We start from the raw sequence: 20,711 nt of genomic DNA on the forward strand, positions 1-20,711 counted from the left end.
TCTGCAGGGTCTTTTTTATTCAACCCCTCAAATTTCTTCTCTAGCCTGTCACATGGCAGGGCTCTCTTGCCTTCTGCTTGAGCATGAACAAGAGGAGCACCAAAAGATCAAAAGGTGGAATAGGCTGATATCAGGACATTTATTTCCCCAGTTTCATAATTTACAAAAGATATGAATATACTACATTATGGTTGTATTTTATCATGCCAGTTCAATTTTAATACACTCTGGTATCTTGATTTGTTACTGAGACTCCCCTGTAAGATATCAAAACCTGTGGATATTTGCATGTATACTATAATCCTATAACATGCCTATTTTCTTATACAAAAACATGCACACACACACTCTCTATATATACATATATATAGAGAGAGTGTATGTATGTGAGCCAAAATATCATTTGCTCACTTCTTTCATTTAAATTACTCTTCAATGACATCCTTGGCCTGAGATTCTTTGCCATATTCCTTCACCTCTACATAACTGCAACCAACCACTTTTCAGATTTACTCAATCCATTCTATAGTAGCCTGCCGCAGCCCAGCTGGCTGGGCAAACTAACCGGGGGGTGACTAACAACTTGTGTACATTGATACAGCAGGAGTGGGAGCTGTTTATTGTAGGACAGGAGGGAAATATATACATTACACACAGCTTATCTTAATTAACATAAACTAGATATAGCAGTCAACCAATAAGGAATCTCCACACTTAATGGCTCACTGGCCTTACTTCACAAACCACTCCCTCTGGCAAAATGCCAGGCACCATCTTGACTTGTTTACAGACCCTAACAGTAGCCTACCCATTCTCCTGGTTTCTTGTTGTTATCAACCTTAATTAGGTTGATTTGGGGCTCAGCACAAAAGGCCTCAATAAATCTGACTTACATAGTCTCATTACAGTTGGATGCAAGCACACAAAGACCCACCTGGTGATTGGCTTCCACATGCAAGGCTATCATCGTCCATGATTGCAGTCTTCAGCACCTCCTGTCAAGCAGTATTGATATCCATCACACCTCCAGCAATAAGCCTTCCCTAGCTAGCCATGGCAGTGGGTGCTGGAGAAACCTGATCTTGAATCAACCCAAGCCTCTGCCTCTGCGCAGGTACCCACACACATTATATACAGTGTGAGGGGGGAGCACCTGTATATGGCATATATATCATATATCTGATATATATATGGAATATATACACGTACACATACATCTCACACATACACACACATTATGCTTCTGGGCATTGAGGGCAGGGTCTTGCACATGCTAAAATATTTTAAATTATTGACAATAAAAAACAGATAATTTAGGGGAAAAAAGACTAAACTAATTTTGTTGTAACCAGGGCAACATGCAGCACTCAGAACCACTTAACATTGTCCATGAAAATATATGTTAATTAGAAAACTAGAACTTCATTTTCATATTTACTATAGCAAATCATTACTTGTTATGAAGAATAAAATGAACGAAAAACTGGATCATAAAAATCAGGGGTTGAAAATAAATTATCCCATTGATCCTCAAGAAAGGCATTGCACAACAACTACTGAAAGAAGAGAAAATTTTTATTTAGGCACTTATTATAACCCATCCCTAGTGATATTTCAGAAAGTCCAGAAATAACAAAATGAAGTGAAAAAAGACTCTGCTGCTGAGCTGTCTACCCCACTGAATTTTCATATGTTTTAAATCACAGCTAAATTACTTGTAATATCAAATACAGTGTATATGCTACATAAGTAGATTATCTACCTTATTGTCTAGCGGATAATAATGGAAAGAAATAGATTATCCTTGTTCAGTGCAGACCCATTATTTTTGTTTTCTGAAGATTTTTGAACCTCAGTTGTTTGAAATTCCAGATGCAGAGCCCGTCTATGGAAAGATCAACTGTATTTACTACTAAAAATTATAAATACAAAGTGACTTTAATCATCATGGATTTCATATATTCTCCTCTTTTTAGGATCAGAGAATTTGTGATTAAGCTATAAAACACAGCTGGATTTGTTAAAAAAAAAAGAGTCTATTACATGACAACTTCAACGAAAACAACAGAATAAACCTATCAAAAATGGAATAATCAGTAAGTCCTTGAATGAGACAAGAAATTTAAAAATATTTTCATAAGTCTTGTTGCAGCTTCTTAGACACACACCCACACACACACACACACACACACACACACAGAGAGACGTGCATCCTTGTTGTCTCTCAATTTGTGTAAAATATTTGGCCCTTTTACATTGACCAAACATTTTTTAAGTAAAATTTTAAGTTTAATTGACTGTTTTAGAAATTCCATAGTAGTCCAGGAACAATAGATGAAAAGTAGCTAAAGAATATATGGAAGGGAAATGCTACACTAAGGTCTTAGGGCTTTGAGGAAACTGAGAACTGATCCAGGGGTATGGGGATCATGTGCAGTACGTGCTTTAATTTCAAAAAGGCCAAATCAACCTACATGTGGCTGCTGCAACCTGCAATGGCTGAACCTTAGAAAACTGATGGGGGATTAAGAAAGACAAACATTTGCAGAGAGAAAGCTGGTACCCATTGAAACACCATCCTCGAATGGAGTAACAATTGGCCCAGAGCTAGTACAGCAAATGTATTACATACGTTTTTATCATCAAACGGTTATTGATTGGAAAGCTTCTACAAAGCCAACAGGCTTGAAGGTTGTGGCACTCGTGAGACATTGTGGTTATCTTATTAGGCCCAGAATTCTTCATCCGCAGCAGGTGGTGTCTGAACTCAAGGTCAAGACTGATATAATGCTGTGCCTTTGCACAGAGATTCCTCAGGCAGGGCATCCCAAGCAACTGTGCAATCTTGTCCTGCACTTCTGCCAAACAGTGCCTAGCACAAGTGCAGGCACAGCCAAGAGGCAGTCACAGACCATGATCCAAGTCACCATTCTCCACGTATGGCTTACACATGAGACACATTATGAACATGTATCCCCTTACTTTAAATATTGGCACTTTCATATTAATATATGTATATATTTACACATATGCAACATACTTCTATGAGTTAGTGTTTTGTCTATGTATTATTACCCATCCTTTATAGAGTCAAAGGTTTATGTGTTTGAAAAAATGAGAAAACATTTATTACTCTGTGGGAACTGAAGGGTTACACTGGCTAAGAACCTCAGAAAAGAATGCTTACACACACATGCACTAAAGATAAAGTGGGGGTGTTGTATTGGATTCCAGTGTGTTATTGTGAGAAATTAGATTACACTTGACATCTCTGTGTCTTATTCTTGGTCCTGTCTAACTAATAGAAAAACATATGGTCTAAGCCGTTACTCCATTACTCCACATACTCTTAGTATTTTGTTCCTCATTCATTTGTATTTTTTTGGAATATATATATATATATATATATATATATATGTTGTATGCAGTGTTTAAGGTCTATATTGTCCATATTCTGAGTTATTAACATAGAAAGAAGTAATACAATTGCAAGAAATTCTTGTGTACAGCAAAAGGAAAACCACGATAATGCAAAGTAGTTATTTTACAATAAAGCAAACTTTATGACCTTACGTGACTTTGATTATCAGGAAATTATTATTATTATATTAATATTATTATTATTGGTACTGGGGATTGACTCAGGGGCACTCAACCACTGAGCAACATCCCCAGCCCTATTTTGTATTTTATTTAGAGACAGGGTCTCACTGGATTGCTTAGCATCTTGCCATTGCTGAGATTGGGTTTGAACTCATGATCCTCCTGCCTCAGCCTCCAGAGCCACTGGGATTATGGCATGGACTTGGCTAGGAAAATATTATTACTGAAAAAAAATATTAATTCAACATTTCATTAAATGGAGTAAAATTAAAATTTAGCATAAAATTTAAATACATTAATGCTAACTGAATAAGTTACAAAGCACAATAGCTACAATGCAAGCAATTTATATTGAATATTGCTTTATTTTTGCTTATGTTAAATGTTTTTGCTAGAATTTCACTGACTAAAGCTACATTTTATTAGATTTTTATTCTCTTATTTAAAAGTTTATACCTATCCTCTTAACCATAGTTGTTTGCAAATTTCATGTAATATGAGAGAATACATAAGATTTCACCATAAGCCTACTTACATCCCAGGCTTTGAAAATAAATGTTTTTAAAATGTAACTTGATAACAATTCATCTGAAAATATGTCAGGAAAAACTGGTTCATATGGGCTAAAACCCTAATATTTAAATTTCCACAACTAAATTTAAGCCAACATAAAGAAGAAAATTTAGCTATATTTTTAATTATACTGTACCATTGCCTAATCACAAATACCAAAGAAATGCATTTTATTTTCTTTTTATTAGTGCATTAAAATTATTTATAATAGTGGGATTTACTATTTTATATTTGGATATGCACATAACATATTTTGATCACATTCTCTAGTAGCTTTCCTTTTCCTCCCTTCTTGCCTCCCCCTGATTTCCCTTCTATTTTATTATTATTATTATTATCATCATCATCATAATCATCATCATCATCATCATTTCAATTAGTTCAATTTAATTATATATGTAGGTGGGATTCATTGTGACATATTCATGTACAGACATGCATAATTTGGTAGATTTCAGTTTCTAGTACTTCTCCATGCACCACCCTCTCTCTCCCTCTCTATCCCTTTCTTTACTCTATTGAACTTCCTTCTACAAAAATGTATTTTTTTAAGAGAGAGAGAGAGAGAGAGAATTTTTAATATTTATTTTTTAGTTTTCGGTGGACACAACATCTTTATTTTATTTTTATGTGGTGCTGAGGATCGAACCCAGTGCCCCGTGCATGCCAGGCGAGCGTGTTACCACTTGAGCCACATCCCCAGCCCCTACAAAAATGTATTTTAAATGATGAAAACTACAGTGAAATAGAATTTTCTCTTTTCTTGATTTGGTGTAGGATACTTCACTTCATCTCACCTTTAACATCAATTCCAAACTTGAAATCGCTCTAACTTTTATGAAATTGATCTACACCACTCTTTTGCATTATTTCTTCCCTCTTCCGTAGTTTTTCCTTGAACTTCTTTGGAGAACTGCTCTGGTGGACTTTGAGCCTCTTGCTTCTCTACACTACATTTTACTTTGCTTTGAAAACTTGGATTTAACAAATGAGGGGAGCTACACCTGACCTTATTAAAAGTCAGGCCTTCAGATTCCAATTACCCTTCCCTGCTTTGCATCACTGAGTGGGACGTTTCATGATTTGCCGGTCACTGAAGCATTCTAGGGACTGTCACTACCCAGTCATAGCTGCCCATGGTTCACCCTGGCATCACTGAGACTTGCGTAGAAAATTTGGAATTCCCCTAATTCTGGGTCTGAAATTTAGTGTTATATTCCAAACTTCCTTTTTTTGAGAATGTGCATTAGTTATACAGGAACATGTCTATGTGTTAATTACTTTGTGAAGAAAACTAATGATGAGGTACTGTTTGTTAGTTTCTGAAAAAGTATAAATTTAGTGTAAGGAATGTGTCTGACTCCATGATTAACATTTTAAATTATTACTCCTAAAAATATACTTCCAAATGTTAAAACAATATGAACTTAATTTGTTTTTAAAAAAGTAATGATAGCACTTTACCACAACTTCTCCTTCCATAGTTGATCTCAATGAGTTATTTGATGACTCAGAAGATATATAATTAATTATATTAACAATCCAACAAAATGTACCTATAAAAAGAAAAAAAAATCTGATTTGTTCTGATGTGCCTGGATAAATCAAACACTGCTAGGAAGTGGGTCAACAATACACAATTATACCTGTGCAGAAGGGTGCACTGCACCCCCAAAGGCCATGTGGCCAGCTAATACACTTGAGCAGGTAGTCCTCCAGTACTTATCCCTAATGAAGCACTGCCCCTGGCTCCTAATAAGAAGAGTTCAAGGGAAAAATCTACGGGATTAGTTAATTTAAAATAAGGGTGTGCACAGAAAAGGGCTAGAGTTGTGATTAAATACCTGTAAGGGAATTTTAAAAATGACTCCATTCTGACCACGTTTCCCTAATTTATGATGGCTCCATTATATATATCGGGGACTTAAGTTATAGTAACTGTGCTTGTGTTGCATTACCTGGTTTAATTTTGATAGAAAGTAAAACATAAATCTTACACAGTGCCACTACATCTTGATCAAAATGATTTGGTTTGAGTTTCCAAACTAAAGGAATAGCTGAACACCATCTCCTCAAGTCTTAAAAGTTAATTCAACATGGAGCTTCTTTCTAATTTTCTGCATATGGTATCGTGGAGTGGGTGTAATTCTGTAGGTGTGTATTAATATGTGGTCACTTCAACTGCAGGTTTAGAATGACAAATTTTGCACATCATTTCTACACATATATAAAATAATTATTTACATACACTATAAAAATTATGTAATATTTTTCTAATTTAAATTCTCTGACCAGAAAAATAGCCAGATAATAGTTCTGATCTAATCTGCCATACTTATTTTTCATGCTAAAATTGTTACTTGATTTACAAAATTTCAATTTGTTGAAGTGAAAATAATCTATACCTTTACTTTTCTCATTTTCAAGTCAAATGGGAGCAAAAATTTAACTTTATACTTGATGACTAAAAACATTCCTTTGGGCCCCCTGAAGGGGGGTACTGAGGTAGGATAGAAGAAATTCTAAGGAAAATGAAAAAAAGAAAAAGAGGGATCCACCCACACTGGCCTCTGCAGGGTCCAGGTGCACAGCCATCCTGATCCACCCCTTTCCTGGTGGGTCTGACACTCTCCAGAGCCTAGCCTCTGGTGAAGGACCACCCCTCCAGACCAGCAGACTACTGCAGGAGGTCAGGCTCAGCTGCCCAGATCCACCCAACCCTGCCTGAGCAGGACCCAGACTCACAGCAGGCCCAGTCCACTCCCACTCCCCAGGCAGGGCAGACACCAGGCATAGCCTAGCTTCTGGCACAGAACTGCCCCTTCTGACCAGTGGACTACTGCAGGAGCCAAGATTCAGGCCATACCACCCACACCAGCTCATGCGGGATCCAGGATCTCAGTAGGCCCGGTTCACCCCTCCCCCTGTGGGGCAGACACCCCCAGAACTTAACCTCTGGCTCAGGACCACCCCTTCTGATAAGCAGACTACTGTGGGAGGTCAAGCCCAGCAGCCCAGATTAACCCACTCCATCTTTCACAGGTCCCAGATCCAGGATGCAGTAGCATCCATTGAGGGACACCCCAGGGTTTAGAAGCCCAACATCAAGGGGAGGTACATACAATCTGCACAGGTACTTCAAGAATATAGGGAAGAAACTGTAATATCTCAGAGCCACAGTGCAAGAAAGGAAGACACATAGACAACATGAAAAATCAAGGGAGGAAAGTTCCCCAAACAACCAGGATACTATAATAACAGAACCTATGGACAGAGAAGTTGATGAAATGTCAGGGAAGGAGTTCAGAAGGTTCATAATTAAAATAATCTGTGAATTAAAGAATGACCTAAATGAGCAAATACAAGCAAAAATTGATCACTCCAACAATGAGATAAGAGAGCAAATATAAGTATCAAAAGATTACTTTGAGAGAGAGATAGAGACCCTGAAAAAAAGAGACAGAAATCCTTGAAATGAAGAATACAATAAATCAAATAAAAAAAATCAATAAAAAGCATAACCAACAGACTAGATCACTTGGAAGACAGAATGTCAGATAATGAAGACAAAGTATACAATCTGGAAAATAAAGTTGATCACACACTGAAGTTAGAAACTATGAATAGAACATCCAAGATTTATGGGACAGCATCAAAAGACCAAACCTAAGAGTTATTGGGATAGAAGAAGGCACAGAGTTTCAAACCAAAAGAATGCACAATCTCTTCAATGAGATAATATCAGAAAGTTTCCCAAGCATGAAGAATGTCCATGTGAGTGGTATGATTTTTCCCAATCCTTTACTTTCAGTGGGTGAATATTTTTTTCTATGAGATGAGCCTCTTAGAGGCAGTATATTGTTGATTTTTGTTGTTGTTGTTTTTAGATCTAATTTGCTAGTCTATGTCTCTTGATTGGGGGAGTTTGAGCCATTAACATTCAGGGTTATTATTGAGACAGGATTTGTATTCCCAGTCATTTTTGTTTATTTTTGGTATTTAAAGTGACTTGGTTTCTCCTCTGATTAGATTTTCCTTTAGTGTAATCCCTCCCTCTGCTGATTTTCATCATTGTTTTTTATTTCTTCTTCTTGGAAAATTTTTTTCAGGATGTTCTGTAGTGCAGGCTTTCTAGCTGTAATTCTTTTAACTTTTGTTTATCATGGAAGGTTTTTAGTTCATCATCAAATCTGAAGCTTAGTTTTGCTAGATATAAGATTCTTGGTTGGCATCCATTGTTTTTTCAGAGCTTGGTATATGTTGTTCCACGACCTCCTGGCTTTGAAGATCTGGGTTGAAATATCTGCTGAGATATGAATTGGTCTCCCCCTATATGTGATCTGATTCTTCTCTCTTGTGGCTTTTAAGATTCCATCCTTATTCTGTATGCTAGGCATTTTTATTATAATGCACCTTAGTGTAGATCTGTTGCAATTTTGTACATTTGGTACCCTGTAAGCCTCTTGTATTTGGTTTTCCAAATGTAAAAAGGATAAAGAAGGACACTAATACTGCTTAAGGGTACCATACACCAACAAGACTTAACAAATTATAAATATATATGCCCCAAACAATGGAGCAGCTATGTTCTTCAACTAAACTCTTCTCAAGTTCAAGAGACAAATAGTCCACAAAACAATAATTTGGGGTGACTTTAACACACTTCTCTAACCACTGGATAGATCTTCAAAAAAAAAAACTGAATAAAGAAACTATAGAACTCAATAATACAATCAATAACTTAGACTTAACTGACATATATAGAATATTGAATCCTTCAATGAGAGAATAAAATTTCTTCTCATCAGCACATGGATCTTTCTCTAAAATAGACCATATATTATGCCACAAAGCAACTCTTAGCAAATATAAAAAAGTAGAGATACTACCGTGCATTTTATCAGATCATAATGGAATGAAATTAAAAATCAATGATAAAATAAGAAATAAAAATAAAATAAACCCCAACACCTAGAGACTAAATAATATGCTACTGAATGAACAATGGTTTATGGAAGACATCAATGAGGAAATTAAAAAAAAATAGAGGTGAATGAGAACACAGACACAACATATCAAAATCTCTGGGTCACTATGAAAGCAGTACTAAGAGGAAAATTCACTATATGGAGTAAATTCCTTCAAAGAAGAAAAAGTCAACAAATAAATGACTTAGCACTACATCTCAAAGCCCTATAAAAAGAAGAAGAAACCAACACCAAAAGCAGCAGAAGACAGGAAATAATTAAAATCAGAGCTGAAATCAGTGAAATTGAAACAAAAGAAACAATTGAAAAAAATGACAGGACAAAAAGTTGGTTCTTTGAAAAAATAAATAAAATAGACAGGCCCTTAGCCATTCTAATGAAGAGAAGGAGAGAGAAATCTCAAATCACTAACATATGTGATGAAAAGGAAATATCACAACAGACACTACAAAAATACAGAAGATAATTAGAAATTATTTTGAAAACTTGTACTCCAATAAAATAGAAGATATCAAAGACATTGAAAAATTTTATTGTCGTATAATTTTCCCAAATTGAATCAAGATGATATACATAATTTAAATAGATCAACTTCAAGTAACAAGATAGCAGATGCCATCAAAAGGCTACCAACCAAGAAAAGCTCTATTAGATCAGAAATGGAGATCACATGGTCTAAGGATTCTGAAAATGACAAGACCATCATAAACCATCTTGAGATTACCAGACTTATATTTTCCCTACCATACATTTCCATATTTTCCATTCATTAAGTATCCCTTCTAAGAGGAGCTGGGAATCCCCCAAATCCATCTCTCACTCTTGAAATAACCATCATTCTCCCTTGAATGTGAATTTCTTGTCTTCTTAAAAAAATCTCCCTGCCCCCTATTAACATGTGCTAAAGTTCTTTTTGTTACATATGTCAAATGATCCCACTTGTCCTGAGTTGTTATCCCACTTTTCCTGGAACCTCCCTGGGACCCTCATCTAGAGAGATCTTTTCTCCCCTGACAGACACTACCATCAGTATTTACTGTGTGGATCTCAGGTTGACACATATGTAATGTTCCATATAAATAATTATGTATCATCTTTTACATAAAGTTAAATAAACCAAGACTTTGTTACAAGTGGGCTGTTTGTAGCCAAGAATTATGCCCTTCAGTGACTTTTTCCACCATTTAGTTTTTAACATTAAATATTTTTGCTCCTTAGCAATATATCACTATTTTAGTTGCAACTAAAATAATGCTGTTACAACAGGCATCTTTGAAATTGAATTCAAATTCTGTCATTTTTATATATTGCTAAACTAGGTTATATCTATAGAAATTAATACCATAGTTTTATGTAATAAAACCTTGACAAATGTTTCCCATCTAAAAATTTCTCATCTTATATTAACATTCCAAATACTCATTTTTTTGCTCCTATGCTTTTTCTCCTATGCTGGTTCCCTGGATTTTGTTACATATCTTCAAAAAATATTATCAAAAAACTGCTTGTGTTCTCAATATTGTAACCTTCATGGAAAATGCATTGCAACCATTTGTTTTTAGTATAATTTCTACTTTTAACCTACTTGTAAATAAATTCTGCTCCATGGGTACCTGTAAATTCTCCAATAAGAATGATTTTAAAAAGTCATACTATTAAAAATTAAAATTTGCTTTCTCATATTTTAAGCTCTTACTTACCACTGATTTATCTCTGACAAAGAAAGCAATCCTCTTGATGCTGATCCATAATATGCTGTGTGGGGGGTGGGGGATGGGAGAATTAAATGAACTCCAGATAAGGCAAAGGGGAAAAGGAGAGGGAGAGGAAGGGAGAGAGCGTGGGGGTAGGAAAGACAGTGGAATGCGATGGTCTTCATTACTCTAAGTCCATGTATGAAGACTCAAAGGATGTGACTCTACTTTGTGTACAACCAGAGATATGAAAAATCGTGCTCTATATGTGTAATGTGAATTTTAATGCATTCTGTTCTCATATATAACAAATTAATTTTTTCTTTAAATAGAACTAAATATTGAATGATATCTCAGAGCCAGGTTTAGAAGATCAAAGAAGAGCAATTGGGGAGGAAAGAGAAAACTGAAGCTCTCTAGACAAAATCTATTCATGAAAGTCATGCACTGTCTACTTTTTTCCCTGGAGGACCTGTGTCCTGGATATTTAATAACCTCTGCAGAATGTACACAGAAATTTTATTCCCATGTTTATGAAATAATAAGAAAGTTTTTAAAATACAATTTTTAAAATGCAAAGTCACTAAAATGCAAAGTGTTAAGTTCTGAGTCATGAATAAGAGAGGCAATGATAAAGTTTTATGGCAAGTTAGAGGAGGGAGATAATGGTTGTCAGAGAAGGGCTCATGGAAGTAGGCATGCAACTGGGCCTTCCAAGATAATGAATGTGTGAAAAGGAGAAGAGGACCTAAGGGTAGTACATATCTATGTACTACTAGGAGAGACAGGGAAGTGGAAGAGTCATTTCAGAGGTTACTGCAATATTTTCAGTAGGGCCTCAGGTACTATTGATTGACGGACTTTAAAATTATAATTAGCCACACCTACATTTTTGTTCCTTTAACATCTCTGATATTTTGTTCTAATGCTTGGATCACAAATTATAACACGACATGGAGTTTCCTTTCTTATTTGACACTGAATTTATCTGCTATTAAGAATTTTCTTACCTGGCATGGTGCAAATTCCTGTAATTCCAGCAACTCTAGGAGGCTGAGGCATGAGGATCGCAAGTCAAAGCCAGCCTCAGCAAAAGTGAGGTGCTAAGCAATTTAGTGAGACCCTGTCTCTAAATAAAATATGAAATAGGACTGTGGGTGTGGCTCAGTGGTTGAGTCTCCCTGAATTCAATCCCCAGTACATTCCCCACAAAAAAGAATTTTCTTCCTTTAATCTTTGAATTTAGATATTTTTGAGTTCACATTCCATCATCAGATTTCATTATTATCTTCATTGATGTTTTATATTGCTATTATTATAATCTGATTTTTAACACACATTTCCTTAAATAATGGTTAATTTTCATTTTAATCTATGTTCACCTGGTCTGCTAGTGTCTGCAGTTGCAGCCTCTCTGTCTCCCCTATTCCATAATTTAGCATGCCATAGATCTATTTTTTCTCTTATAGCTATACTATGTGTGCCGAGTTATTTGCATTAGCATAATCAGAATAAATCAACTCTGAAATGTAAAACTTTGTTAGAAAAGAAAGGAAGCAGTCCTCTCAACTGGAGTGAAATTATGCAAATTTATTTGCAATTGGCTAAAGTCAAAACAGGGTCAACTGAGTAGTCATTCAATAATTGTTTATTGAGCACCTACAATATGTCTGCCATTATTCAGAGAGACCATTCAAATACAGGCTCTTACATCCTTATTCATAGCATTCTGTAACATAACACAGAGACAAGTGGGAAAGTAAGTAATTTCAAGTGATTTTCCTATATTTGTCTTTCTCTTTTCCTTCTTCTCTCCCCTTCCAATTCCCCTCTATGCTAACTTCTTTTTCCATCTTCCTCTTATCTGTTTTCTCATCACAAAATTGTTTGGTGTTCTTAGACTTTTGTTATAAATCTAGTAAAAAACTATACTGATGAATCAAGTTAATTATTTAACTTAAGTATATAAGAAAGCACACACACACACACACAATCAAATATCATTCAATCATAAAAAACCAAGAAGGAACATTTCTTTGTGAGATGTGCACTTGAATGGCACTAGAGATTATTACAGAAAATGAAGCAAGCCAGGCACATAAAGGAAGGTACTGCAGGTTCTCATTCATATGTGGAATCTAAAATAGTTGATCTCATAGAAGTTGAGAGGAGAATGGTGGTTTTCAGAGGTTGAGAATAATTTGGGGAAAGATGGATGAGGACAGAGTGATCAACGGGTATAAGTTAGATGCTAATAAGGAATTCTGATGTGGTATTGCACTGTGTAGTGACTACAGAGAATAACAAGAATGTATTGCATATTATAAAGAGGAATGTAACATGCATAGGAAAGGATTTTGAATGTTATCAACATAAAGAAACAATAAATGTGGTGATTGCATGTTTACCCTGATTTAAACATTTCACAGTGTATACATGTATCAAAATACCACATGGTGCTTGGAAAACATGTATTATGCATGCTTTTATGTGTTTGTTAATAATCAAATTAAATTCACAAGTAAAAAAAGATATTCTTAAATTTATAATCATAAAAATCTAATTTTTAAAAATGACAATTTAATATTAAAGGTATATACCTCATAGTCCTAAAAGTAGATGAGAGGTAAAATTTCACAGGCATTTGCTTATAGTTATTAATATATCTATCCATTTATATCTCTCTATATACAATATGAATATATCATTAGGCCACAATTAACACTCAGCTAAGCACTATAATTTCATGGTTGTACCATAAACTATAAGAAATTTGCCCATTGAATGGTCAAATTGCCTGCAGAATTTGATAGATGAATTGCTAATTTGAGCTGAATTTTTATTAAAATTATAAAAAAAACTAGAAGATGAATCATATTTATACATAAAAATTGATAATGTAACTTCAATAAGTGAGTACAAAGGCAACTTTTCTAAGGGAATATAATGAAAAAAAAGTTATTATTTTTCCAACATTTTATTTCACAGATGCTTTCCCCACAGGCCATACAGGGAACTATGAGTCATTTTGCTCCCTAAATGAATAGCCATATAGCATGATACCAGAATCTGATCAGGATTGGTATTAGCATTTTTCCAATGGTGATAACAGAAATGTCCTTACATCAGTATAAAAATACCAGCAAAAAGTATTATGGAACTAATTTATCCAAGATGTGTAGGCCTTATATTTTCTGCAGAACTCTGACCAAATGTTATTCTATTTAGGGTGAAATAGCAGATGGTATAAAACCAGAAAATGTAATGCATGCAGTTTTTTTCTTTTATAGGAATTCTTAAAAAAACAAATTAAGCAAAAAGTTTATGTATTAATAAAAACTAAGTGTTCAATAAAGTAGAAAGAAAACAAAAATACTTAAAATAATAACAAAGCAAAAGCCATGTTTTTTTTAATTTTTAAAATTTGTTTCAATTAATTATACATGACTATAGAATGCACTTTGATACACTATATATATAATGGAGTATAATATCTCATTTTCTGGTTATACATGATTTATAATCCCACATAATTATGTATGTACATAGGGTAATAATGTTTGATTTATTCTACTATCTTTCCTACCCCCATACCTTCTTCCCTCTCTTCACCCCCCTGTACTTTATTCTTCCCTTTCTTCCCTATCTCCTCTGACTGTGAATTAGCATCTGCACATCAGAGAAAACATTTAGCCTTTGGTTTGGGGGGATTAGTTTATTTTGTTTAGTATGATACTCTCCAGCTCCATCCATTTGCTGCCAAATGCCATAATTTTATTCTTCTTTAAGGTTGAATAATATTCCAAATTTTTACTTATTCATTCATCATTTGAAGGGCACCTAGGTTGGTTCCATAGTTTAGCTATTGTGAATTGAGGTGAAAAGCTATGTTTTTACAAATTGACTCAAGACCTTGTTTGACTAAACATTAAGGGATCTGATGGTATTGTATTTACATAAGAGGATATTTTGTTGGTTTTAAAGTGTATGCACACAAAGTATATGTCAATTTTATAAATAAAAAAAAGTATTTGATGTGTGTTCATGCACGCACGCACATGCGCACACACACGAGTATCTATTATCTATTATTAGTTTGTCTCTTTCTTTCAAGTAATATCATCAAAAAATTTTAATGTGTTTCTTCAGTTTTAAGATGTACAGGCAAAGGTAGGGCATTTTAAAATTGTTGTCTTAACCAGTCTCTTATTATGAAAGAAAGTATGTGGCTACTCCTTAGAATAAAATCGTTCCTATGACCAGGCTAAAGTGACAAATAGGAAATAATTCATGCTCCAGAGTAGAATTTCAGTCCAACATGATCATTCCCTGAAACTTCAATTGAATTTCTTACCCTACTTTCTCAAGTTGAGTGCGGTCACAATATTCCCTAGGAATATGTCCAGATGCAACTCTGTTACAAGCTCCACAAATGTTCCCTAGGAATACCCCAGATGCAACTCTGTTACAAGCTCCACACTTTCTGTTGGAATTCAGATAATGCCAAACACTGACTTTCCAGGTGGAAGTCAGAGATAGAGGAATCCCATGACCACAGAACTCTACAAGGCTGAGCATGGGACAGAAAGCCTGTGCTAACTCACAGCCTGGACAGCCTGATGATTTATAGTGGACAATCAGTATAAACCTGACAGACTGTTGCATGGTCTTAAAATCATGCTTCAGTGGAATCATGAAATATGGTATTCTGCAAGAACAGATTTTATAGACAATAATAGTACATTTACACATACTTACAAGTTCTGGGACTTCAAATGTTGAATATCTCAAGGTTTAATTATTAAATATTTATGTATGTTTTACCTCCAGATAAATCTACTCACATCAAGGGCATAGTCTGTTTTCAAATGATAAGTGACCCACAGTGGTTTACAGACACATCCAACCTGACAGAAAGACATCATCATTTCCTCAAAGCATGGCTTATAAAAATAATTCTGAATTGAACATAAATTCAAAGTACTTCATGAACTCCATGCCAGAACATACATATTCATCTTATAATTTCTACCCTCAAAGGCTTAAAAAACTAACCACAGAGTCAAGGAGATTATGTGACTACAAAACACACTCAGAAACCAGTTAGGGAGAGGAGAAATGTTGCAAAAACATTGAATGTTACTAACCTGAAACTTTTTCAAACATTCAGAAAAAGAAACATGTACCCAAAAAGTTTGATTTTTTCCCTCTCCTATTAACTTGAAATACCTAACTCTCACAGTGCTTTTCTTCTCTATTTTTCCTTCCCAATTTTGCCAACTCTTTATTTTAAAATTGAGCTAATTAATTCCATTATGTTTTTTTTTCCTCCTCCTCTTTCTGACATTTCTATTCTGTCCTGCTGTGGGTAATTCTCCATAATCAAAGGTGCCCTGTATTTATATGTGTCATTTCACTGACAGAGAAATGTGATATTGCCTCACCAACCCCTCCCCACCTATTCATTCTCCTGGGACAGGGAGAACATATCTTCCCTGTGTCTGAAGGCACCCCTGTGCTAAGTCCATCCCATTCTGCATGAATTGTTCCCGGGGAATAATGCATATATCTTCAAAGGTCAAACTCAGTAATGTTAGCATGTTCCTTTCTATTTGTAAGAGGCTTTTGTGGTTAGTGGCAAAAGTACATTTTGTCAGATGTGGGGCCAGCTTGAAAAACTAACAGTCCCCTCAATTGGTTTTGACCCCCTTGATTGTTTTTTTAATATTTATTTTTTAGTTTTAGGTGGACATAATATCTTTATTTTATTTTTATGTGGTGTTGAAGATCGAACCCAGCGCCCCGTGCATGCCAGGTGAGCACATTACTGCTTGAGCCACATCCCCAGCCCTTGTTTTGTTTTTTAATGAATGACTTTTCACCCAGAGAACTGAGATTCTTCCCAGTGTTTTAATGGGATTTGTTTCATTGCCTTAATGTTTCAAGTTTACCTCAGGAAACGCACATATCTAAACAATATTCAGGAGTATTTTAAAATTTTTCTTCAGAAATAAAAATTTCTGTATACTTTAAACTTGTTTCTTTGAGTGCCATATCTTTCTTTTTCTTTGAACACTTTTTAAGTGTCTGTTATTTTCCCATATGGCTTTTCTTAGTCTTCACTTTCTCTATTTCGTTGTTCTTTTTTAAAAAAATTAAGAAATAGTTTATCAGTATTGCATGAAGGAAAAGAAAGTGTTACTGCTGACTAAACCCACAACTACTCTTCTTGGTTACCTGGAAATCACATGCGTGCACACATACACACACACACACACCTCCTTAAAACATAGGGAGTCAAAGAAAAAGCTTTAGATTCAGACTGCCTGCGTAAGACACACAGCTCTGTCACACATCGTCTGTGTCCTCTTATTGGTAAAATGATTGCTTTTCTCTGTTCCTCTGTTGACTCATCAATAAGTTGATATTATTAATAGTAGCCAACTCAGATGGCTAACTAAGTTGATAAATACAAACTGCTGAGGATGATTCTTGGCAAATACTAGGAGCATGATAAATGTGGATTCTTCTTATTGTCAGACAGGGCTTCACTGGACTCACACAGTCAAGAATATGTCCTGCGTATTTCGAGTGTAGACTCAAGCAGGGTTGAGTGGTGAGGAGAAACCTTCCCAGGCATCAGGCAATTTCTATAGCAACCCTTGTATTTTAAGATTTAATATAAAAGCACAATTAAGATGCCTAAACATTTCATATTCAGAACTATGAACTATTGAAAGTTATTTAAACAAAGGGAATTTAAGGGATGAGATCAGTTTGGAGGTTCAGCATTCCACATTTGTTGATTTTTTTAATCCCTGCTTTTATTTTTCATATTTGAAACAAATATCCTGATATGGTATCATTATCTAGGAGGCAAAAATTGATTTCAACCCTTGACAGGGTTCCAATCCCTAGGGTTTTAATTTCTTAGCAAAATTTCTTCTTATATTGTGCTTGAATATATATATTCATCAATCTTTTTTTAAATTTAATATCATCCGTTGTGTTTGCAAATCATTAGGGCTATCTGCCTTTCGCTTCTACCCTGTAAAATTTTAGATTAGTTATACACATTGTCTTCAGTCTCAAAATCCACTGAACAATAGATTACCAATCACTTAGCAATCACTTAAACATAACACAGCCAGCATGACGAAATCAGTGATATTTCTACTCAGGAAATTCCAATTATAGTGTCATTTGTGTGTGTGTGTGGGGGGGGTGTATGTACGCACATGTGCCCGCTAGGGATTAAACCCAGGGTGTCCAGTACACAAGTTGCACCCCATCACAAGGTTCAATCTTGTAAGCCACAATTACTGCTATTAATTGTTAGACAATTGTATTTCAGATGCAAATGAGAGATATTCGTCTTCAAGATAGCTCATAAAAATGGAGTTTATTAACTTGTTAAATGAGGAAGATCAAGAAGTGAATTTTCAGGTATGGATTGATTAGGATTTCAAATAATATAATCCAGAAACTTGAATTTCTTATCTCTTCATCCTGCATACTCTACGGTATTCATTTTCAAATAAGCTGTATTCTATGAGATTAAAAAAATAGAGCAACAGTTTCTGTAGGTTCACAATGCATTCCCAATCACATAGATTATTATTCCTCAACAAGTTCAGATATTTCCTAGGTTTTCTTCCCTATATTATTTGATTAATATCAGATTAATTATTAAGCCCAGCAGTACGCACACATTCAATCCTTCAGGATCCAGTCCTACACCTAATTCTTCCATAATGTAGAAATAGCATATTTTCATGTAAACCACAAAGAAAAGTTTTCAATAATAACTATGTGCTCTCTTATCAAAGAATGGAAAAGGAAAAGTAAGATTGAATTGATGAAACCATAGCAGCTATGTTTACCACACTTCAAAAAATGTGATAAAGTGTGATATTGATATATATATAGACTCTCACAGTGAAAATATATTAAAAATGTTGTAAAGGTGTTGATACTGTATCAGGTATTCCTTTGATTACTTGTGATCATCTTCTTTTGAAATTCAATGGCAAAACCACAAAGCAATTTATCATGCTCTTAAAAAATAGTTCCTATCTGTCAGTCTATAGCAGCCATTGAAATTAATAGAGTTACAAGATGTTTTATAGAGATAAGCCAATCCATGTCATGCAGAGTTATAGACTTCATTTAAGGATATTGAACTCAATAGGCAATAAAAGTGAAAGATCATCTTGAAACCATATATATAACTGATAGGGCTTTCTGAAAGATATGTATGCATGGTATGTATGTGAAGTGCTCAGGTATCAGAGGTTCTAGAAATGTACCAAGAATGATTTTACTTCAAGGGTTCTTTTCTAAAGCATCATCAGTGACTATTATTTGGAAATCAACAGATTCATTTACAATAATCTATTGAAGAATAAGAACTAATGTCATACTGGTTATGCAATAGAAGATTGCTTTTTAGAAAAACTTACACTCTATAACAGGTTAATAATCTCTTAATTCTGAATAACACCTTCACCTGGTTTGTCTGATAGCTTTGCAATGTTGTATTCAAAAGAACTGAGTTTTTTACATATAAAACACTGTTTTTTCCATATGAAATATACAACCTTCCTACTCGATATGGTTTATGAGATACACATTTTTAGCACCTTTCTCTCCGAAAGCCCTATTGGAATCAATGACTGCATATAAAAATAAAATTTAATTTATTTCACCATTTTAAAACTAGAAGGAGTGCCACCAGCAGACCTGAGCAGGGAAGAATTAATGGACCCTATAAAGCAGGTGAGAAAGAGGAGATAAAATAAGTTCATATTCAAGTGGAGTCTGGAAATAGTACAAAGACAGGAAGCAACAGAGAACATGAGCAGTCAGCTATGCTCTGTTGGCCAGCTATCAAGTGAAGGGAAAAATCGAGAAGTATGTCTTGGGTGAGGCATAAATATGGGGAATTACCCCAGATTATCAACGAGGGTCCAATATAATATGTCCTTATAATGAAAACAAAAAGGTGAGACAATCAGAGGAAATGCAATGACAAAAGCATAAACTAGAGTGACAGGATCAAGCACAGTTGTGTCTTATCTCAGTAATTTAATGCATGAAAACTCACACAATTTTATTATTTGCCATATTGCTTCAGAATACAGATTTATCTCAACACCCAGTATATTTCTTTCACATGAGCATTTTCATAAGTCAGATACAATCATGGTTACACACTGCCTGTCTTCATATTGTTCGCTAATTCTGCTCCCCCCTACACACACACATGCTATTTCCTTATAGTTGTGTCACTGGAGCTGGTGCACCAACACCAGAGTTTGGATGCCATCACTGAAAAAGGAGAATTACCACCTACAGAATCACAAGGTGAATAGCAAGATACTGTGAATATCTTTAAACACACACACACACACAAAAAAAAACAACACACACACATAATTTGTGTTTAAGGATATTGAACAAGCCTAGCATACACTTAAGAACTGGCAACATTATTTTTGTTTATAGATTTTGTTTTAGTTTAGTGTTTCCTAAACATGATGGCACTCATCAAATCAATTGGACTTTAAGAGCCTTAAGACCAACAAAGAACATACTTTAAATAAAAAGCAATGAGAGTGATGAGTATAATCAATATGTACTGAGTGTGTATTTTGAACAAGTTATGATTCTATATTATTTCCACATGCTGTTTTTCAAAGCAAACCTATAAGATAGGATTTTTTTTTTAAAAGAGAAGAGAGAGAGAGAATATTTTTTTTATTTATTGTTTTAGTTTTCGGCGGACACAACATCTTTGTTTGTATGTGGTGCTGAGGATCGAACCCGGGCTGCATGCATGCCAGGCGAGCGG

General features: G+C 34.8%; 1 pseudogene; it reads right to left on the reverse strand.

Moving 5' to 3' along the window:
• Window positions 1-407: 407 nt before the first annotated feature.
• LOC125610521 lies at window positions 408-7,059 on the reverse strand (annotated as a pseudogene).
• Window positions 7,060-20,711: the final 13,652 nt, after the last annotated feature.

This window comes from Marmota marmota, unplaced genomic scaffold (assembly GCF_001458135.2).
Source record: "Marmota marmota marmota unplaced genomic scaffold, marMar, whole genome shotgun sequence".
NCBI lineage: Eukaryota > Metazoa > Chordata > Mammalia > Rodentia > Sciuridae > Marmota > Marmota marmota.